Source organism: Saccopteryx leptura, chromosome 10, assembly GCF_036850995.1.
Source record: "Saccopteryx leptura isolate mSacLep1 chromosome 10, mSacLep1_pri_phased_curated, whole genome shotgun sequence".
Lineage (NCBI taxonomy): Eukaryota > Metazoa > Chordata > Mammalia > Chiroptera > Emballonuridae > Saccopteryx > Saccopteryx leptura.
The window spans coordinates 65,697,531-65,721,085 of record NC_089512.1 but is presented as its reverse complement, the minus strand read 5'-3'; the positions used below and the strand labels follow the sequence as shown (position 1 = coordinate 65,721,085).

The 23,555-nt window shown below is 43.5% G+C and overlaps 1 protein-coding gene and 1 long non-coding RNA gene across 16 annotated transcripts in view; one reads left to right on the top strand and one right to left on the bottom strand.

The window, feature by feature from the left end:
• Positions 1-23,555, bottom strand: part of FOXP1 (forkhead box P1) — a 650,161-nt gene that overhangs the window by 313,521 nt on the left and 313,085 nt on the right. Inside the window, exon 6 of one of the 15 annotated variants that reach the window (XM_066351735.1) lies at positions 2,974-3,143. The exons of the other annotated variants lie outside the window; for them this stretch is intronic. The gene's annotated coding sequence lies outside the window, so the exon portion shown is untranslated. The remainder of the gene's footprint in view (positions 1-2,973; positions 3,144-23,555) is intronic. 15 annotated transcript variants of the gene reach the window in all.
• The window catches only part of LOC136382463 (uncharacterized), a 44,494-nt gene that overhangs the window by 12,473 nt on the left and 8,466 nt on the right, over positions 1-23,555 (top strand). The gene's annotated exons all lie outside the window — the stretch shown is intronic.

Genomic DNA, 23,555 nt, shown 5'->3' with positions numbered 1-23,555 from the left:
AACACAAAATTTTGGTCAATGGTCATCTTAAAAAGACCAGTGTCCAAATCTGCAAATGAGAAATCTTCCTCTCAGCTTTTTGAAGCAGTTTTGTTTTTTTGAGCTTTTATTTATTTTTTTATAGAGGCAGAGAGAGTAAGTCAGAGAGAGGGACAGATAAGGACAGACAGGAATAGAGAGAGATGGGAAGCATCAATCATCAGTTTTTCGTTACAACACCTTAGTTGTTCATTGATTGCTTTCTCATATGTGCCTTGACCGTGGGGCTACAGCAGACCAAGTAACCCCTTGCTCAAGCCAGCGACCTCGGGTCCAAGCTGGTGAGTTTTACTCAAACTAGATGAGCCTGCACTCAAGCTGGCAACCTCGGGGTCTCAAACCTGGGTCCTCCGCATCCCAGTCCGATGCTCTATCTGCTGCGCCACCACCTGGTCAGGCTGAAGCACAGTTTTACACATGGCTTAATAATATAGAATGGGTAAAAGAGGAGATAGGTTCAAAGAGGAAGCTTTCAGGATGAGGGAAGATAAAAAAAACTGAGTCATATGAGTATTAATTGAAGAGATGTGTATTCTTTTTCTTTCTTTTTTTTAAATAAAGAGATATGTATTCTTAATTGGGATTTCCAGGAGCCATGGCAACCACTATTGTGTTTCTCGGGGATCATGGGGAAGAGAGCATGGGCTTTAGAATGAGGCAGCTCTGACTGCAAATGGCTGCCCTTCCACTCAGCAGCTATGTGATGCTGACCAAGTTACATAATCTTCCTGGACTTCAGTCTTCTCATCTGTAAAATGGGTAATAATCATGTCTGTAACTCACAAACTTATTAGCAGAAGCAAAGTTGACAATACACACAAAATATCTAGCAGTCTTGATGCACAGCAGGCCCTTAACAAATTAATTACTATGCAAAGCAATATCCATGGAGCACCTACTCTCTACTGAGTATGTTCTGGGGATACAGAAATGAGTGACGGTTCTTACCTTCAGTCAAGAACACGTGGCTTCCAAAAGTGAAAAGAATACAATAAAATACGGGGCAGGGTTGAACAAAGGTTATAGCGAAATACAAACACACTTGTGGAAGCCCAGACAAAGGAGTGAGTCACACAGGCTGCAGAGAAGTGATATCTGAGCCAAGCCTTGAAGGACACTAGGAAGTTATTAGGTACTTCAGCCACTCAGAGCTGAAGGAAACAGTCACACAAGCTGCACAAGCGCAAGGAAAAGACAGAAAAGGGAAGACTAAATGGTCTGATGTCAACTCCACAAGGCCATGGACTAACTTGGAGTCTATCTCTCCTATGTCTATCCTGAACTAGAACAGGGCCAGTCCCACAAGAGGCACCCAGTGGTTATTCTGTGGAAAGCCAGACGAGAGGAACAGAAGGCAGAATGGGGCCTGGGTATGAAGAGCCTTGAAAGCCATTCTGAGAAGCCAAGTCTTCACTCTCCAGTCGGAAAGGCAAAGAAAGAAAAACAGAGAGCAGGAAAGACACTTGAACGATTAAATAAATAGGGCTTGGCAATCAGAAAGATGTGGGTGGGGGTATGCAAAAAAAATGAGGGAGCTCTGATTAGGCTTTAAGTTTGGGAATTTACTTTTTTGAACTGAGATGATTCTGTCTAGAACTATCACCGACAGCATGTGAGAACTTGGACCAGAGAGAAATCTTTCGGACAACAGCCCTAAGAACGGGATGAGCTGCCTCTCAAGGGAGTGAGTGTGACATTCAAAGCCTTACAGTGGGAACCAGAAGAGTTGGCCTTAAAGTTATGCTATTGTGCGACCCTGTAGGTGTTACTTCACCTCTCTGTATCTTAGTTTATTATCTCTGAAATGGAGCCAACAGCAGTATCTATTTATACGGCTCTTAGGAGGATTGGAGATAAAAGACATCCATAGAGGGTCCCGAACGAGGCTCCTGGCACATGCCCAGTGCTGCATACATGTTAGATGCTTCTCTTCTATTATTATTATCCACCAAGAATGGTAAAGAGTGCATCCCAAGGTCCCATATGACAAAGTTCCCAACTCAATGACCCTTATGTTAGAAGAAAACTGAACCCCATGGCATCTAGTTCAAGGTGCTAGCTCCAGTCAATTGCCAATTTTCTACAGATGGACTAAATGGTTTATGGAAAGCTGTATGATAAAAGAAAAATGCCTACAAATTAATAAAATAACTATGTGAGGGTATCTATCACAGAACTACATGTTAACCAGCAGACACCATGGGAATGCTTTGCTATGTGGGCTCAGTCTGCTAGGTCTGTGCAGAGCCCTCAGGCCAGCAACGTGGGGGCAGGGCTTGAGGGACCGAGCTGGAGGCTCCGGATGCCACCCAGAGAGCTAGGGAAGGTGGAAGGCCAGGGAGCACAAGAGCAGGGGACTAAGCGGGGCACACTTTCCAAGGGTCAGAGCAGAGGAGGGCGCGGTGGGAGCAGGAGGAGGGCGCGGTGGGAGCAGGAGGAGGGCGCGGTGGGAGCAGGAGGAGGGCGCGGTGGGAGCAGGAGGAGGGTGCAGAGAAGAACCTCCACCGTGCTTTCCCATTGTTTTAAGCAGCCTCCTTTTAGCCATGTTTTGTCCATAGTTTGTATGATGGTTCTTGTTTCAACTACTATACATGTTTGTGTTTTGTACTTTTAGATAAATTCTGTTAAGCATGCCTACATTGCTAAATACTATATATAATTCCAACTTATTATTTTTGTTTCATATTTGGACCAATTTTTAAATCCACTGTTTGGGGTAGAAATAAGACTAAAACTCAAAGGAAAGTCAAAGAGCACAAACACAAGACAAAAATAATTAAATATTGACTCCAGCGTCAGTCATGGCTTGCATGTGTGGCTAGGAAGGATGTGCATTTCCTTTATTTCCACTATAAACAAGGCTGTGCCTTAGAAACCTGACACTGAGTAACACCTCTGGGTCATCTTAAATTTAAAATGGGACCTGCCCCTTACCTGTCAGAATGTGTCATAGAGAGAAGGCACTACAGAGGTGGGACTGCCACCATTTCCAGGGCCCCCAACTGGCTGAAGGTAGAAAGGCCCTTCACGGGGCTCCACGGGAACCAGCCCTCCGCCTTCCTCTTCATTAAACAGCAGAGGAGACCAGAAGACACAGGCAGCACCTGAATTAGAATTTGTATATCAGCATCTGCCCTTCCACAAAGTGCTAATAAAGTTTAAGGGCATTTCCTTCTTTTGGGTGTCCTTTTAAGCTGAGCAGGAGTTGCTTGGACACATTCAGGTAAAAGAGAAAGAGCCCCTGTAATAAATACAGATCAAGGTAAGAAGGTAAGGTATTATACAACCTATCATTTATGCCTTTTAAAGTAACACAGGTCCCTTGCAAAGTGCCATATAGTCAAGGGTAATTATCTCACAACATATTAAGTTTTAAACTGCATTCTAAATGTAATAAGCCTATATAAATAAAACCACTTTTAGTAAGTTATCAGTAAGTTTTTGACATAATATAGAACACATTAAAAAAATCTTAGTCTTTTTTAAACTGCAATTTCCAGTTCTACACTCTTAAAGACCAATTCTTATACTTTCACATATTTAATTAGGAAAACATAAAAATGACAAAACGGTAAACCACAAGAAAAAATACTTTTATGTCTGAAAGAACTAGACCAAAATATTATAACAGAAATCTGCATTTGCTAAGATCTGGTGTAACACTGTGATTAATATGATATTCTTCCCCTTCTTAAATTCTGACATGCACACACCCTCTATTAAAGAAGCACAGAATAGCAAGACAGGTTAAAAGCTCTGTAGACATTAAAGCTATGTTACTGAGAAGTAGTCTAGAATGACTAAAAATATTCACAGACTTCAAGATGACTCTATCGTTTGGAGGCTTGATTTCCTGTCCAAGCAGAAACACTAATGTTATTATCAGGGGATGCAGGTACAAACATTTTCCATTGTGAACTACTTTAATTTGGATTATCACAGGTTCCAAACAAAGGCCAAATGCACAGCCTATAGAATATTCATTTCTTAATAAGAAGGCACACAAGTTATTTGAAAATACACTTTTGGAAGTGCCCTCCACACAGGTCTTAAGTATTATTAAGTATCATTTATTAACTCATTTATCTACTGGCTCCAACAAACAGTATTTATCAAATCCATACTAGATACCAGACACTGAATGCTAAGACTACAGAAGAGGTACGAGCCGAGCCTGAACCATAACTTTGTGGTAGATGAAAAAAGGGTTGGGATATACCTAACACACCCAGAAATAGATAAGCAATATAGTTTTTATACTCATGGTGTACTTCCAACATCAAATTTATGTAGAAAGAAAGAGGTTGCCCTTTAAAAGAAAAAAAACACACAAAAACTCAGCAGATCAAAGCATCATTAATCACTGTCTCTTTTAAATTAAAAGGTTCGCAAAAAGGTGGGCATGGAACCAACGTAGGAAACAAATCACTCCCCTTGCTGAGTGAGGGTCAGAGTCTAAATGGGAGAGTCCTCTGTATTTATCCAGCTCATCTCCTGTGTAATAGATTCAGAGAAAAGATTTCTGCTAGAGCTCTGATAATTTGAGGCTTGGCTTCTGCTTTTAAAAAATGACACTTAGGTGGTTATTCTAGTATGGTGACTGGTTTGAGAAATAAACCATCCAAGAGATCTCTCAATAAGGCTCTCACTTTCCTGATTTGACCTAATAAATCTTGAGTCACTGCAAAGGTGCTTCATGAATGGCTCTTTGGGTGGCCTCAGGATTCCACTTGCCTTTGTAAGGTAAACCATGCCCATGCACCTGAGAAAGGACTGCTCACACAATGGCTGAAAGAGTTACTGAAAGACCCAAAGACACTAATTTAAAATCAGGAATATCTCAGAACAGAGCACTGGGGGTCAGTGTTTCCCACTCCGCTGTTCTTCAGGACACTCATCACACCAATGGTTAGAACAGGTCAGGGTGCACGAAGAAAAAGGATTGAGGTTTCTGCTGTATACACAGCAATGAGAGAAATCAGCCTTTGACAGAGTCAGACTTCCCACCCTGTGAAATACCAAACAGGAGGAATCTAAATATGTCTAAAAACTAAAATAAAACAACTAAACCTATGCTGTGCTATGCCATGAAAGCTGGGAATTTCCATAGCTGCCAAGATAATGAAACCATAGGTAGAATTTGGGGAATTGGGCTTTAATAATTCTATTGCTGTTTATCGCAAACTTTGCTGTCTCATCAGGCAGTCACCTATTTTTAAAAGCCTTCACTCTTATGAAGTGCCTATGACAACAGAGAGACACCACCAACACCAAACCTTCCTTTTACTTTGTGTTAGTCATAAAGCTTATATTCATTATTCCTTTATTTTGTCCTGTTTTTTTTAAAATAAATATATGTGTTATAAAAAGCAAGTGGAGATAAGAGCATAATTTGTACATTCAAAGCAGTCATAATGGTGACATGCACCATTTATTGAGTTTTACTATGTGCTGGTCCTGTGTTGAATGCTTCACATACATTTCCAAACTCACCCCTCTCAACTGCAGAGGAGGTACTACCCTAGTTTTACATTTTAAAGTTGAGAAAACTGAAGTCAAAGTCATAAAAGCAGTGTGTAGAGAGCTGAGATTTGAACAGGTGATTAACCAGTACCTCTTATGCTTAATGTGTAACTTTATACTGAGTAGAAAGTAGTTCATGGGAGAAGAGGAGGTGGGGAAAGGTTTTAAAACTACAGCCCAGCATAGCTAATACCACATTCAACAGTGAAAAGCGGAAGGTTTTCCCCTTAGATCATGAACAAGACAAAAATGCCCACTATACCTATTTCTATCCAATGTAATACTGAAGTCTTAGTCACAGAAATAAAATAAGAAAAAAAAAGGCAACCAAATCAGAAAGAAGGAAGTAAAACTCTCATTTTTTGCAGGTACATGAAGATACTATACATATATAATCCTAAAGCTACTAGAACACATAAATGAAGTTGGTAAAGCTGTTAGATACAAAATTAGTATACAGAAATCCACTGTGTTTCCATACATGAATAACAAATAATTAGAAAAAGAAATTAAGAAAATAATCTCATTTACAATTGTATCAAAAAGCATAAAATACCTAGGAGTAAATTTAACCAAAGCGATAAAAGACCTGTACTCTGAGAACTATATGACACTGAAGAAAGAAATAGAAGACACAAATAAACAAAATGTACTACATTCATAGATTAGAAGAATTAAAACTGTTAAAAATGTCCTTACTCCCTAAAGCAATCTACTTGCAATTCAATGCAATCCCTATTAAAATACCAATGGCATTCTTCTCAGAACTAGAACTAAACCTAGAATTTATATGGAACCACACAAGAGACCCCAAATAGCCAAAGAAAATTTGATAAAAAACAAAGCTGGAGATATCAAACTATACTACAAAGCTACAATAATAAAAACAATATGATACTGTCATAAAAACAAATATATAAATCAATAGAATTTAAGAAAGAACAAAGGAGGCAAGAATATAAAACAGGGTAAAGGCAGTCTCTTCAATAAATGATATTGAGAAAACTAGACAGATACATGCAAGAAGAATGAAACTGGACTAATTTCTTATGCAATACAGAAAGATAAACTCAAAGTAGATTAAAGACTTAAATATAAGGGCTGAGACCATGAAACTCTTGAAAGAAAATATAGGCAGTAAACTCCAGTACTGGTCTTAGCAATATCTTTTTGTATATGTCTTCTCAGATAAGGGCAATACAAGAAAAAATAAACAAATGGACTATATCAAACTATCAACAGAACAAAAAGACAATGGGTTGAACAAGAGAAGCTACTTGCCAATGACACATCCAATAAGGAATTAATATCCAAAATATATAAGAAACTCATACAACTTAACACCAAAAAACCACAAACAATCCAATTTAAAAATAGTCAGAGGACCTGAATAGACATTTCTCCAAAGAGGACACAGGTGGCCAATAGATATATGAAAAGATCATCAACATCGCTAATTGTGAGGGAAATGAAAATGAAAACCACAATAATGAAATATCACCTGACACCTGTTAGACTGGCTATAACCAATAAATCGATAAACAACTGTGTTGGTGGAAATGGAACACTCATGCACTTTTGGTGGGAATGCAGATTTGTGAAGCCACTGTGGAAAGCTGTATGGAAATTCCTCAAAAAGTTAAAAATAGCTCTGGCTAGATAGTTGGGTTGGTTACAGCATCAAACCAAAGCACAGAGGTTGCTATTTCAATCTCTGGCTGGGGCACATATAGGGACAGATAAATGCTCCTTTCTCTCTCTTTCTCTCTTCCTTCTTCTCTGACTGAAATCAATAAATAAAAACTCTTAAGAAATAGATCTACTATACAACCGAGCAATTCTACTTCCAGGTATTTATCCAAAGAAAACAAAAACACTAATTCAAAAAGATATATGCATTCATCCTATGTTCATTGCAGCATCATTTACTATAGCCCAGGTAAGGAAGCAACCTAAGTGTCCATCAATAGATGAATGGACATAGAAAAAGTGGTGAATATATATAATGGAATATTACTCAGCCATCAAAATAAAATCTTGCATTTGTGACAACATGGATAGACCTAGAGGGTATTATGCTAAGTCAAATAAGTCAGACAGAGAAAGCAAATGCCATGTGATTTCACTTATATGTTAAATGTAAAAGAAAAGAAGAAGCAAACAAAATAAAACAGATCTATAGATATATAGAATAAGCTGATGGTTGATAAAGGGGAGAGGGGAGGGGGAAAAATTTTTTTTTAATAATTTTTTTATACCTGCACCCCACCCTACACACAGAAAACCCTATAGCACAGTAGATCCCACTATTGCCTATCCAATCTCTAGTCATCTTTCTTTCTCAGCATCAGGTCCCAATTTTGTCTGGGCAGCAATATGCTCAACCTAAAATATCTGACGGCCCTTGCTGATGGCTCAGGAGATAGAGTGTCAGCCCAGACTATGGACATCCTGGGTTTTATTCCTGGTCAGGACACATAGGAGAAGAGACCATCTGCTTCCCCGGCTGCCCTTTCTCTTTCCCCTTCCACAGCCAGTGACTCAATTGGTTCGCTTGTCAGCCCCAGGTCCTGAGGATGGCACAGTTGGTCTGAGCTCATCAGCCTCAGGTGCTAAAGATAGCATAGTAGTTGAGCATTGGCCCCAAATGGGGTTGCCAGATGAATCCTGGTAGGGGTGCATGTGGGAGTCTGCCTCAATGCCTCTCCTCCTCTCTCCAAATAAATAAAAATAAAATAAAATATTTGCCATTTCAGGCTTACTTGTCATTGGGAGGTTCTGGCCAATAAGATGCAGACAGACATCCAAAGAGCACTCCTTCCAAAGTAAGAAAGCAAATAAGGAAGAGATATTGCATCTAACAGACGCAAAATCTGCAGATAACAAATGTCTTTGTCCTTGACTCTTTCACCTTCTTCCTGTACCTATGATGTCTAAAGGTCCAGGGGCAACCTGCAGCCATCTGAACAAAAGCCAAATGATAAAGGTGGCAGTCTGACAAGAAGCTCCATCTTGGAGGAGTCCCTTGACAGGCTGCACCAGCCTTAAAGGGGCTACTTTTAGACTTCATGTTTTGATAAAACAGAAATGACCATCCCCACATTTGATTAAGCCAGGAAACTACAGCTGTGGCCAGTGGGTCAAGGAGGCTTTTCACTGAAAATTTTATTGGAACATAACCATGCCTGTTGATTGAAGCATTTTCTATGGCTGTTTTTATCTAAAACAGCAAAATTGGGTACTTGTGACAGACTACATAGTCTGTATTACTCTCAGGCTATTCACAAAAATAGTTTTCCAACCCCCAGATTAAGCCACTGTAGTCAGGTGACTGCTTCATATACCCAATTCAATCCTAATTGAAACAGAGACAGTCATGGGAAACTCCCAGTAAGTAAAATTAAAAATACCTGGACTTCTACTCAGTCAGTATTCAACAAATGTGTATAGTAAGTCCTACTGTGTGCCAGACCCTTTGTGATCTGCTAGACACAGAGAAATGAACATTGTCCCTGACCCTTCAGGAACCTGAAACCTTTGTATAGTCACACCCTTCAGAAATAATCATTTCTAACAGTAAGTGCTACGGGAAAATATAGGATGCAGTGTAAACATATAGTCAGGGAACCTAACAGAAACTGAAAAAGTAAGAGAAATCATGTTGGAAAAAGTGACAATTGCCTATTTCTACATAAAGTTGCTCCACCCACCAATCTTTTAGTCATACAGAAGCTACTTCTTAGTGGAGATTTAGTCCATTTTCAAAGCACCACTGCAGAACTAGTTAATAATAACCAGCTTGAGCACACCCAAATGCTGAGAAGGCATCTGTCTACAGAAATCTCATTCAGTGACTTTAACACTCCCATATGACTATGAGTTATACATCCAGAAATAGTTTGAAGGGGAAAAAAAAGAACACATTTGGGCTTCCATATCCAATGGATAATTTAATTCTCAATATAGATAATTTTTGCTTTAGTGCCCCACAATCAAGCCACCTATGCTAGTCACCTTATCATGGAGACTTGTCCTAGAATGACTTCTAGAGAGAAAAGACTACTGTGCTCTGAAAGGAAAGTAAACAAAAGAGATGTTTTCCAAAACACATGAATTTAAAATTCTAATGGAATATTTACAGTAAACTGTCAACAAACAGATAACCCACAATTTCAGAATGCAGTCAAATGAGGAGGAGAAATGCAAAACCCCAAAAATCTTGACACCAGGGTAGAAGAGCCATGAATAGCCTTCTAGAGAAATTAGTTCAATTAAGTCCTAACAGCCCCCAAAACATTGCCACCTAGAGGGGGTTGAATGAATTCTCTTAATGCTCTGGCACCTGCCTTCATTCCTCTTTGGCTGGTCTGCTGAACCCTGTGTTAGAGGGGCCGGGAGGTTCCCAGTTTCTCATCACTCACCTCCCACACTGGATCTCCAAGCACAAAATTGCCCGTTAAACAGCTATCACAGTTAGACATACAAAAATAAGCAATTAATAAGGGTCCTTTATTAGGTACTCTGAACAATATGAAAAATAACTAACATTGCATGCACCAGGCTTTTCTCTACTGTGTTTATTGTATTTAATTTTCATAGTAACCTTTATAAATGGGTCCAATTTCCACAATTTACAGACAAGGAAAGAGAAGCTCAGAGAGGTCAGGTAGCTTGCACAAGATGGCACAGAAAGAGCTGGTGAGTTGGATGAAGATCCAGTTCATATGAGTCTAGAGACCTTACTCATTATCACTTATACATTTAGAAGCTCCTTCCCTAAGCTTTGAGGCAAAAGAGTTCTACTCTGTGAGGTCCCAGCTCTAACTTCAGAAATGTAGATGTGGCAGGTAAGAAAATAGAGGAAAAGAAAACAACAAATTTTGCTTCCTTATTTCTCTTAAAAATTTTTTTTTACGGGATAGAGATAGGGGGATAGAGAGAGAGTCAGAGAGAGGGATAGACAGGGACAGACAGACAGGAACAGAGAGAGATAAGAAGCATCAATCATCAGTTTTTCGCTGCAACACCTTAGTTGTTCATTGATTGCTTTCTCATATGTGCCCTGACTGTGGGCCTTCAGCAGACCGTGTAACCCCTTGCTCAAGCCAGCAACCTTGGGTCCAAGCTGGTGAGCTTTGCTCAAACCAGATGAACCCGCACTCAAGCTGGTGACCTGAGTCTCGAACCTGGGTCCTCCGCATCCCAGTCTGGCGCTCTATCCACTGCGCCACCGCCTGGTCAGGCTCTAAAAAAAATTTGAATTGCTTCTCTTTGGTCTAAAAACAACAACAACCACAACTTTGGCCAAAAACAACACCGTTAAGTCAAATTTACTAAGAAATGTTTAGTGCTGCTCTAAACATTTGGTACCTGCCACAATTGACCAATGAGAAATCGGTTGGGAGACAAAGCAACTGATTTCTGCCTCCTAGAAATCAAAAAAGATACAAGAACTAAACAAAAGAATGGCTTTGACTCCCAGAACTCCTTTGGTGTAAGCCCTGAGGCAAGATTGTTCTCAGAAGAGCAGCACCCACTGCTAATATTCACTCATTCACTAGCTCACCTTCAGTCCTGGAGAACCAACTAGAAGGTTTTCCTCTAGGAAGAAACAGCTACATGTGAAAAGAGACACCTCAGATACTTGGCAAATAATCTGCCTGTCTGTTTCTCAGAGGCACAGAACAGAAACCATGGAACTCTGCGGAAAAGAACCGGACTCAGGCTTCCCAGGCTAGCTGCTGCCCCAGAGACCTGTGAGCCTGTGGACGGCCAGCGATGACGTACAGCAACAGGCTGAGCAATGAAAAGGGGGACAACTCCCAAAGAACTAGTAAAATACAAAGGAAACTCAGAACAAAGGGACAGACACATGAAAATAAACGTCATCAAAACCATGCAGGAGAAAGAGAGTGAAAAGTGAGGGCGCATTTCAGGCATCCAAAGGCAAGAGCTCATTTCACACTTGAGGAAACTGGGGAGGCCACCACGAGCTGAGAACATGGCTCCAGAGTCCGAGAGTCCACAGGGACAGAATACCTGGAGCATATGTGGACCAGCAATGAGGCACGGAACTGGTTCAGAAACCCACAAAACAGCGGATTCATTTTTACACAGGAAAGAATCCCTTTTGGTGGCAGTTACAGGTGTGGAGCCAGAAGAACGAGCAAGTATGGAAGGCACATAGAAATGTGATGACCATGGGGAAGGCAAAGACGGCACCTGCCTACGACTCACAGCCACAAAGTCACAGGAATGGACTTCTAATCCTCTCTGCAAATCAGACTACCCTCCAGTCACAGAAATCCAATCATAGGTAACCTAAAGCTCCCGTGATGGATCACACCACTGAAATATATCAGAAGTAGTATTTTGGATAACTCATGGAACTCACGCAATCATATTGCATTACATATCATGTGGGTGTGAAAACATGAACTGATTTAAGGTAAATATTGAGATGATACTATAAATTGCATAAACCTGTTTGGTGTTTGTATTACATATTAGTACTTGATGAGCCTTGAGGTAACGAAAGTCGCCCAGGTCTCTCCTGGCTTCTGAGAGGTGCTCCTTTCATAAATGTATGTGAAGAAAAGATTCAATATTAAGCGATCTTTGAAAAGTTTAAAGGACTTTACAGTAGATCTATATAGAAGAGAATCCAAAAGGACAAGCAAAGGCAAGGCCACAGAAAGACACCATGCAATGCCTGGAGGGCTGCAAGATGAGTGAGCCCAAGTCAGAGACATCAGACAGGCAGACAGCACCCACTTCTCGCACGGGACGACAACAGCAACGACTATAGAAGGAAGGACGAGGCTGAGCAGCTAAAAGCAAGACAGACATACAATTTGCAAAAGAGATAATAGGTAAGGGTGAGGAACATCCTTGTGTAAGACAAAAGCAGTCAAACCAGGCAAATATTACTACTTCTGGTAGACAGGGCTAATAGCTTGTTTAAAAACGCCTGTGGTTAAATAATTTTGAAATTATTTCAGTTTCTACATTGCCATCAGCTAGATAAAGGAGACAGAAAATAATTCTAAATGTCAGATCCACTCCCATCAAGGACATAAAACTAAGTATCCTGAGGCGCTTGAGAGCCAACAAATGCTGTCCAGAGACTGCAAGGGGCAGAGCACACCCCAGAGGGTGGGAACAAAGCATCCCTCAAACACTGATGGGCTGAGGAATTCAAATGGATCTTCATCCTTCCATACCAGAGAAGGCACTGAGAGGAAATAATCTTTTTACCATCCGTCTGAGAAGAACAAGTTACCAGGCAACAACCAGTGCTGTTTTCTGGAGACGTGTGGTGCCAACCCCTCTGACCCAGTGACAAGTCAGGTAGATACAGGGGAAGTAAGAGATGTACTCCCACGGACTCCAGTTACTCTCCTAACTCTGCCCCTGGGACGTTATCAACAGCAGGCCGAGAAACGCCAGTCGGTAGCCACATCCATGAGTGTTCTCATCTCGGTGCTGTCAACCTGGGGATGCCTGACGAGTGGTGCCCACAGGGGCCCACCTTCCCGCCAGGATTATTGAACCTCTCTGTCCATGAGAACCAGCACACTTCCTGCACGCAGCCAAGGAGCCTGCAGACGAGTCCAGGGCCTCCCCACCGCCGTGCTGCTCATGCCTGCTCCTATTACTTACGAGCCCGCGTCTCATCCACAGAGTGAAGACAGTCTGGGAGGTAACTGAAAAGAGAGAGGGAAACTCCCTCCGCAGCCGCACTCCCCGGGCACACACCCTGGCCTCCGTAACTCACAGCAGCTTTTGTGCTCTGTGTGATGACACACTAACTAACTTCAAGGATACTGACACAAAACAGTCCCAGGAGGCCTCAAATTCAGAGTGGGCTCCAGGGAGGCTAAGAGACTTCCAGTCTGAAATCTGTCCCCAGATCCACAACTGCAAAGATCACATCCAAAAGATAAGAGTGCTGAATGTCACCTTGGGGACTGAGATTTCTGAAGAAGCAGCTGACCCCAATCCAAAACTGCCAACAAACAAACAAACTATACCTCACACACATAGGAAAGTGACAATGAGATGACCTAGGCAGAAAAATTAAAAAAAAGAAATTACAAAATTAAAGATAACAAGTGTTCATCTAGACCCAAAGAATCCAGAGACTGTTCCAGCCTCAGGAACCCAGCAGATTCTGTTTTATAATCAGACTATCCCACGTCCGCCCCACGTCCAAATCCTTCACCATAAACATTTACAAATTTCATCTTAACATTAGTACTAAACAATCCTATTAAGAATCTCACCAAAGTGCAACATGTAAGTAAATCAAACCTCCGGTGCTCTATTTTGCAGATTTCATGGGCCATCAGGGATAATTAAAAGGGCAATTATATAAAGTTGGTACAGTTTTGAAAAACAAATGACATTTTCTGCTTTAAAGCACTTGATAATTTGATATTTTGCTGTTAGGGCTATCAGGCTATCGTGTGCACTTTTATAGACAGGCAGCCAAATAAACAATCAGTAGTCCTTAACAGCCTCTAAATGATTGTTTTGCCCACTGATATCCCTCACCATTTCAGTCTATAAATCATACGCTAAGAGATTAAGATAAAGATAATGAAAAAGTATTAGAAGGCATTAAGCCAGAAGAGAAAAAATAATAATAAGGCTACAATCATTGACTTCTTCTCTCTGTGTGTGTGTGTATATATTTTGCAAAGACACCCAACAAAGTCAGAGATTCAAATGTTGCGATATCTGTCCCCATGTTGAACCACCACTCTAAAGCCAGCGAAGTACATTACAGCTGGTGAAAAATACAGGGAAGAAACTGCTCCTGGCAGAAGCATTTAACTTCCTTGTTAGCAACCTCCCCCAAGTGGCACTTTTGCACCGGCAAGTTGTTTATTATGTTCTGTGCCAGGCAAAACTGATTAAATGGGGCTCTTAAGAATCAAAGCGTTATAAATTCATGGAAATACAGCAAGCAATAAATTCCATGGAATTAAAAGCTTACTAGTGCTATTAGCATTTCAGGATGTTTGAATTGTTAATACTGATGTGCAAAAGAACGATGTGCCACTAAGACAAGGCGGACGGAGGCAGAGCAGGCAAGCAGCTCAAAAACATTTTTTTTTTCTATCAAAGAGGCACTGGGACTTGGCAGCTGTTATAGCCACAGGAATGGAGGAGGGGAGCAATTATCTCCAAAATTATCATCAGCCCTAAAAAGTCAATCCCACTACAGAAGAAAAAAGGCACCAAAGGTTTACACGCAGAGGAAAACAAGCGCAAAGATATTCTGCAAAGGACTGATGCTTTGAATGAATGGAAATTTCATCTTAACAATGAAGAGGTTACGATGAAGTTGTATCTTGTTACCCAGTCTGAGCAGAAATGGGGCCCGCGTGATGTGACTGCGCTGATCTAGGTTTTTCTAAGGGACAGGTTTACTCCAGGTCAGTCCCAGAAAGTTTTAAGTAAGTTCAAATGCACTAGTGAGGCGACCAATAAACCTCCCTGGATTGTCAGATTTCCTCTCTGGTCCTTTCTGAGGGTTTGGCAGTTGTCATTCTAAAGTGAGAAGGAGTGAAGAAATCAGGAGGCCATTGGACAACTGCAGACATGAGGTGGCAGTTCTCCTGCCCCATCTCCGTCTTTCCAACAGAAATGCACCCGGCAGTTCTCTCGCCCCATCTCTGTCTTTCCAACAGAGATGCACCTGGGGTCTTTGCTAGACAGACAGAGAAGACAGAGATAAACAAAATGAGGGCTTCATAAAGATCTTTTGGGGGGACAAGTGTAAAAATATATTTCACTTCTTAAATAATTATTGTCCGCAAGTACAGCATGATCACTTGAAAACACAGTTTTAGAGAAAATGCACTCTTAAACCTGCAAATTACCAAAATTCAGGGAAAAAGGCAATTAAAACCTGTCAATCTAGAGAGAGATCCAAAACAAGCATTCATCCGTTCCAGAGTTGGCCAGAACGTACTATGTTCTAACAAATCAAGAACACATAGTTCCTTTGACAAGAGAACCACATGCATAACAGTCTATTGACAGATCACTGGCTTCGATGATGATCTCTGAGGCTATGTGCCACATGTAGATATAACATTTGCACCTACTGAAGCTGTCTGCTGCTTCCCCACAGAGAGACAGAGCCTGTTCATGTGCCAAAAAATAGAAGGCAAAGAGGGAAAGCCTTACAGAGAAAAACTTGTAACCATAATAAGCTTCCACAGGCAAAGTTCAAAGCCATGCATAGGTTACAGGAGCAACAACACTTCACTAGCTGTCTGAATTGTTAACATTGCTGTTCAAAATGGTTCTGCCTCTAAGGCAAGAAAGACCTACTATGTGTAGAACACTGAGAAGGGAAATGAATGGAAGGCATTGTTCTTACACTCAAAATGCTTAAGAGTATCACTGGGGAAATAAGTGTAAAGCACCTATTATATATTCTAAATCAGAAATCAAGACTCTTAAAAGACAGGTTCTATATCCACTGGGATTTTAGAGTGACTTTAAGATAAGGCGTATACCCCAAAATAACCCCTGAACAAGGCAGTATTATATCTATCAACATTCTATACACATGATTTTTTTTGTGTGCAATAGAGAGAGTCTCTAATTTTAGAAGAGGGAGGAATAAAACCTGGATAAATGGATCATTGGGGGAAATTTATATACAATGAAAATGAAAAATAATATGGACAATTTGCTCTTGGCAGTGGCCTTTGCATTATGGGTAGGTAAAACACAGTGTCCACAGGAGGCTATGTATAGGATTAGATTCAACACGTGTAAGCAAAACCAATATGATCCTTGCCCCATGCATGTCTCATTGCACACAGGGTAGCAAAAGGTAGCCTCCCAACCATAGAGAAGACCTGGAAGTTTCCATGCTTATGTCCAACACTTATATCCCACTACCCTCCTTAATCTCCTCCCACAGGTCTCTAGTACCTTGTTCCCTTTCAAAACTACATAGAAATTCCCATCTCAGTCCTTCATTCTCACTGACGAAGAACCCTGTGATGTCAAGGAACTGCACTCAATTGTTCAGCACTAACTGGGACAGAGTTCTTCCCCTTATTAATGGATCGCCCTGGTGCACTTTTTTATTAGACTTTGGAATCAGTAGAGAGCGCTGAAGTCTTCCCAATGTTCTTACTAATATTCTTCCAAGGGCAACACTGTTCAGAACTGCTAGGGAAGAGCTCAGCCCTAGCACATTTCTGGATCCGGGACCTTGGTTTAGTAGACACAGCACCTGTGGAAAGGAAGTCCTCTCTCTGTACCTCTCGGGAGTAGGGTCCGCACCCTTCTCGCTAAATGCAAACGAGGACTAATACGAGGCCCCACTTCCATGTACAGATGCACCTCCTCTTTCGTATTCAGTCCTCTCTGTTGTACAACAAGTAGAGATGGTAAGGTGCAGTCCTTCTGTTTTATGTGCCCATCTAAGAACAGCCAGGGTCAGATTAGTGGAAAGGATTAAAAAAGGGAAAGACTGAGTCATGTGCTCAAGCTCAGATTCCAAGAATGACATGCAACCAGGTGCTGGGAGAGAGCTAGTCTGACAAATAGAAGACAACTTGCTCTCCACTCGTCACTGCCTACTTCACACGTCAGTTTACGTGAAGCACCGTTACCTGACCTTACTGCCATTGTGACAAAACTGGACTTCAACCTTAATCTATGTCCAGGCCCTCTTCCTTCCTCCTTCCTCCTTAGCCGTCAACCAGGCTGCTTTTCTCCCCCCTCCCATTGGTTTACCTGTTAGGTTCAAGAATACTGGATGTGTTTCCAGCACAAAGTTGGCTGATGCTCTACACACCCCTCCTTGACTACAGCCCCCGGCAGACTCCGTTATTTTAGTATCTGGGAAAACAAAGCTTCTGATAACAAAGTATGTCCTTGGGACAGAACCCTTTGCTAACGTGTGGACTCTTGCTGGAAAATAAGGCATTACCGGTGCACCCAGACAATGAACAAAAAAAAGAACTGGGGAAGGGAGAGAAGTAAACCACATGCAAAGTAATAAATGTACTTGCTAAATGAGTGCAAAGAAATAAAATGCTCTGCCGTTCTGAGGACTGAGCGACTGCTGCGGAAGAGCTGTTCGCAGGGGGCTCCGAGGTGAGGGAGGGCGGTGCGCAAGCCTCTGTGAACTCTGAGAAGCAGAACATGATGTAAGGAAAACGGTCTGTGTGTCCTTCTCAGACTGGAAGGCCTTCGCCCCGCTCCTCTGGCCTGGCTGCAAGATAGTGTCTGCTCCTTCTCAGGAACCTTAACTGGCATTCTTCTCAGAAATCTTCCACTAGATTTTCCGGGAGAGAGGAGCCCATGCTAGAATGCCTCTGCATCTAATAATTCACATCAAAAAGGGTTTCCCTATTATTTTCTCTACCTTCTCTAACATGCTGTGACCTCCCCCAAATCTGCAGGAATATTTATTTATTTTAGTGTTCTCAGGTCTATAGAACCCAGAGTAGAGTAAGAGCTTGGAGTTCATCAATTTTAACTGAATTGCAAACAGAAATCAAAGAGTGAAACTTGACCTTCAAGGTTCCCTCAAGAAGCACGTTGCCAAGGCAAGCCTGAGAGTGAATGCTGGTGGGCCTGGACACAAAGTGAGACCTTCCTGCCATCCTTGGAGCTGAGAAATGGCAAGGACGGAGATGCTGGACCTACTTACCACCAGGAAGGGCGTCCCCTTAGACACGGGGCTGATGGAGAAGAAACTGGAGGGGAGAAATGCAAGGATGGGGCTTTAGGGCTTACATTTGACCTCTTCAGTCTCTTTTTTGCTTAAGCCAATATTGTCTGAATCTTATATGACATGCAGCTAAAAAAAAAATGTTACAGATGATACATAGATAATGGAAGTCTGTCAGATAAATTAGCATTATACAGGAGACGAGCCACACAGAGTCTGGAGTCCAAAGTGAGAGAACGTGGTTGAGCTGAGCTGAACCAAGTGTTTCTTATCACCGGTGTTGAAATCAATCAGCAATCCCACCTGATTTCACATTTACTAAAAGCAAGAACTTAAAAGAAAGCTCACCAAAATCTACTACCTGATATTTTTAGCAGGCTTGCTACCCTTGAGATGAGGACTGATGCCTCTCTGGCATCCTGGAACAACTATGCCCAAATGGCTACTATATTCATATACAACCCAACAGCCACTTGGGGAAACAGGGAAAATTAATTCCACCCAACCGCCCAATTCCCTTCCCAAAGGCACCTGCTGTTAGCAGTATCTTGTCTCATTTCCAAACATCTTCTTCATATGTGTTTTATATGTATACTTCTTTTTTCCCCCTTCTACTATTGTGGTCACTTAATATATTATATATTGGAGATACTTCTGCATTAGCACATAGAAAATCTACTTTTTCAACAGCTGCCTGGCAGTGTCCCTCACCCCACTGCAGAGATGGACCATAATTTATCCATTCCCCCCGACTGACATTTAGGGAATTTCATTGCTTTTGCTCTTGCAAACAATGCTGCAAGTTATCTACCCATACACAGGCTTTTTATCAGCCCAGTGAGTATAAATCCCTAGAAGCAACACTGATGTTTGCTCCTGTATTTCTGAACTAAGGGTCAACAGTCTTACAGCGGGAAAAACAAATCCTCGTTCCGTTCCTCATGCTCTATACCTGGGCTCTCTTTTTTTTTACCGGCATCCATCTGATAGAATCAGATGACCAGATGCCTTGGATGGACATTGTAAACAAAACAAAGAAAGGCACAGTTCTGGGGTATCAGCTGATATCCGCCACAGCAGAACCCAGGCAAGTAGGTAAAATATTCCCACCCCACCAACCACCCTTCTAAAAATTAATACACTTTACAGACCTTTGAGAAAATCCTTTGCACCTGCACCTGATGAAACACATGCCACTGAGCGCCCCTTCCACCTGCGGGCCGCTGCGGAGCGCCCCTTCCACCTGCGGGCCACTGAGCGCCCCTTCCACCTGCGGGCCACTGAGCGCCCCTTCCACCTGCGGGCCACTGAGCGCCCCTTCCACCTGCGGGCCGCTGCGGAGCGCCCCTTCCACCTGCGGGCCGCTGCGGAGCGCCCCTTCCACCTGCGGGCCACTGAGCGCCCCTTCCACCTGCGGGCCACTGCGGAGCGCCCCTTCCACCTGCGGACCACTGCGGAGCGCCCCTTCCACCTGCGGGCCGCTGCGGAGCGCCCCTTCCACCTGCGGGCCGCTGCGGAGCGCCCCTTCCACCTGCGGGCCGCTGCGGAGCGCCCCTTCCACCTGCGGGCCGCTGCGGAGCGCCCCTTCCACCTGCGGGCCACTGAGCGCCCCTTCCACCTGCGGGCCACTGAGCGCCCCTTCCACCTGCGGACCACTGCGGAGCGCCCCTTCCACCTGCGGGCCACTGAGCGCCCCTTCCACCTGCGGACCACTGAGCGCCCCTTCCACCTGCGGACCACTGCGGAGCGCCCCTTCCACCTGCGGACCACTGAGCGCCCCTTCCACCTGCGGACCACTGAGCGCCCCTTCCACCTGCGGACCACTGAGCGCCCCTTCCACCTGCGGGCCACTGAACGCCCCTTCCACCTGCGGGCCGCTGCGGAGCGCCCCTTCCACCTGCGGGCCACTGAGCTCCCCTTCCACCTGCGGGCCTCCCGCACGGCGTGGTCACACAGCCTGTCCCTGGGAGCTGGAGAAGTCCGGCCTCTGCACTTGGCCTCCCCATTTCCCTCCCTGCACTCTGCCATCTCTAACATCATCTGGAGTACTCTTTCAGCCTGTTTTCCTACACTCAGATTATTTTTTATTTTTAAATAACATAATAACTGACATTTTCACTTATAGTTAAACCTTGCTCATTTACACAAATGATGGGTAGAGAACAAAAATTAACAAGCCTAAAAAAATAATCAGAACAAAAAAGGCCTATGATCAAAAGGAAATCACATTGCTACATTACAAAATACACAGTTGTTCCCACAAGCAAATTACACAGCCTCACTGGGAAGTATGAAGCACAGGCACCTGCTGCTTTCTAACATCCTCTTTTCTAAAACAATAAAAATAAAAAACTAAAATCCTCTCTTTCTAAGCTGTGGTGGTACTTTCCACGGTGTCCAGTAATGATTTCTGACCAAAAGATCAGAACACATGATAAGTCTAAGTCTATAAATAACTTCCAGATTTAAAAGGCAGGCCCTGGCCAGCTGGCTCAGCAGTAGAGCACTGGCCTGGCGGTGGAAGTCCTGGGTTCAATTCCTGGTCACGGTACACAGGAGAAGCGCCCATCTGCTTCTCCACCCTTCCCCCTCTCTTTTCTCTCTGTCTCTCTCTTCCCCTCCTGCAGTCAAAGCTTCACTGGAGCAAAGTTGGCCCGGGCGCTGAGGATGGCTCTGTGGCCTCTGCCTCAGACGCTAGAATGGTTCTGGTTGCAAAAGAGCAATGCCCCAGATGGGCAGAGCACCACCCCCTAGTGGGCATGCCGGGTGGATCCCAGTTGGGTGCATGCAGGAGTCTGTCTGCTTCCCCACTTCTCACTTCAGAAAAATACAAAAAAGAAAAAAGGCAGTCTATGAACTCAGTTTTGCTGCTATAAAAATTTCTAAATTCTGTTTATAGGGGAGAAAAAAATCCATTGCCTTTGTACATTCAGGCTGGTTTAAAGGATCGCCACAGGCCCTGGCCAGTTGTCTCAGTGGTAGAATATCAGCCCAGCGTGTGGAAGTTTTGGGTTCAATTTCTGGTCAGAGCATACAGGAGAAGTGACCATCTGCTTCTCTACTCCTCCCTTTCTTCCTTTTCTCTTCCTCTCTCGCCCAGTCCTGCAGCCATGGCTCTACTGGTTCGAGTGCATTGACCCCAGGGTGCTGAGGATGGCTCTGAGGAGGCTCCAACTCGGGTGATAAAAATAGCTTGGTTGAGAGCATAGCCCCACATGGGCAAAGCATCGGCCCCAGACAGGAGTTGCCAGGTGGATCTCGGTCAGGGGCACATGTGAGAGTCTGTCTCTCTATCTACCCACCTCTCACTTGGAAAAGAAGGAAAAAAAAAAAAAGAACACCACAGACTGGTGGCTTACAAACAACAAAGATCCAGATGAGGACTGATTAGGTGTCTGTGAGAGCACACTTCCCAGTTCACCGATGGTCATCTCCTTCTGTGTCCTCACACCGCAGGAAGGGGTGAGAGAGCCGTCTGGGGCCTCTTTTAAAGGACTCTAATCCCAGTCAAGAGGGCTCCACCCTCAGGACCCAATCCCCCCTGGAAGGCCCTGCCTCCAAACACCAGGACATTGAGAATTAACATATGAATTTGGAGTGGGAGGGAAATACAAATATTCAGTCTATCTATAGCATAAATGAAAGTGGTTCCATCTTAAAAAATCCAACGTGTGTCCAATCCAATCCCTTTATCTGTTTACTCCATACGAGGGCTCTCCCAACGTTCCATAAAACCACGGTACTTCCTTCCACCAGAGATCAAGGTATCATCTTTACCAACTCCCTCCCTTACACCATTTACTCCATCTATTAATGATCGCTGCCTAAGTTAAACTCCTACATAGATCTCTTAAAGTCTTTCTTTCCTTGCCTGTCCACCATCAACATCACAGTCCCAATTACAGTCCTGTCCACCCCTACCTTACTGCATGGCCCCTGACACATGCCCCTGGCCCACACAGCTCTCTCCTGTTGCACACGATGCTTCAGCTCCTCCATGAAAAGCACTGTCCCTAATCCAAGTCTGGCTTCTTCTTTTCACCTTAAGTTCCTTGGGGTCACCTTTCCTGACAAATTAAGAGTGGCCACACAGCACACCCACTGTCTACAACAGCAGCACCTCAGCTCGTGGCCAGGCACATGCAACCCACATTGCCCTAGTTTATTTGTTTGCTTATTGACTCTCTCTCTGAAAGTCATAAATGGTAGAATTTATTCCAGGTCTTACATGCTCTAGCCTAGTGTATTGAATTGTTTTTGGCACACAGAAAATTACAGGAGGTTGCCACCAAAGCTGGCTGTCAAGAATTCCTCCCATTCTTATATGCACATGCCCAACAGGAGGGCAGAGATCTGCTCCTCCTCCCCTCAAGAACGGGCGGGTAGCCTGATGTGCTCTAAAGAGTGGGAAGGCATGAGGAGCTGCTGCGGCAGTTCAGGGCCTAGGCCTTAGGAAACCTGGCACTTGACCTCTTTCACCTGAAGCCTATCTTGCTGAAGAGGTCAAGCAGGCACCCAGTCATGGCCAGCACCAACTGCCAAATGTTAAGTAAAGCCACAGCCAGCTCAGTGTATTCGTGTGAGTGATCGACACCAACACCACACAGGGCAGCGGGCACCTCCCTGCTATGCCCTGTACAGATGGAAATATCTTGTACCAATAATTGTTTTAAAAAGCTAAAGTTCCAGGGAAGTTTCTAAAGCAGCAATAAATAAGTGAAGCAGATGTGAAGCAATGACTGCGCCCCTGCAGGTTTTTCTCCATCTGCTCCCCGCTGCCTGGGCACCCCTAACTGCAGAGTGACCTTCCCAGAATGCAAATCGACCACGTTTCCCCCCCCCACCCACATGTCCCTCACAACAAAACAAAACAACTGTTTTAGAAACATAGATGCAAACACACTCACACTTTTCCTGCACCCTGTAGGTTCCCTAGGCCGCATGCTTGTCCTGGCACCTTCTACACATAAGGTTCCTTCAGAATACAGGGGGCACACCACTCCTTCTCTTTAGCTCCCCATTGATATCCTATCTCTCTTTCCACCCTCAATTTAATCCTCATTACCCCTGGAAGCTCTCCCAGACTTCCTTGACTGGGGCAAATCCACCACCACCAGCTCTCAAAACACCAGGCATCTCCATTTCTGTCCTCATCAGATCCGCCTTTATCAGCCTCCATGTGTCTGTAAACTACATGAGGCCTCGATCCCATCTTTTCAGGCTCATTCAGCAAAGCACAGTGTGGCTGGCACAGAGGAGAAGTACAAACATTTCTTGG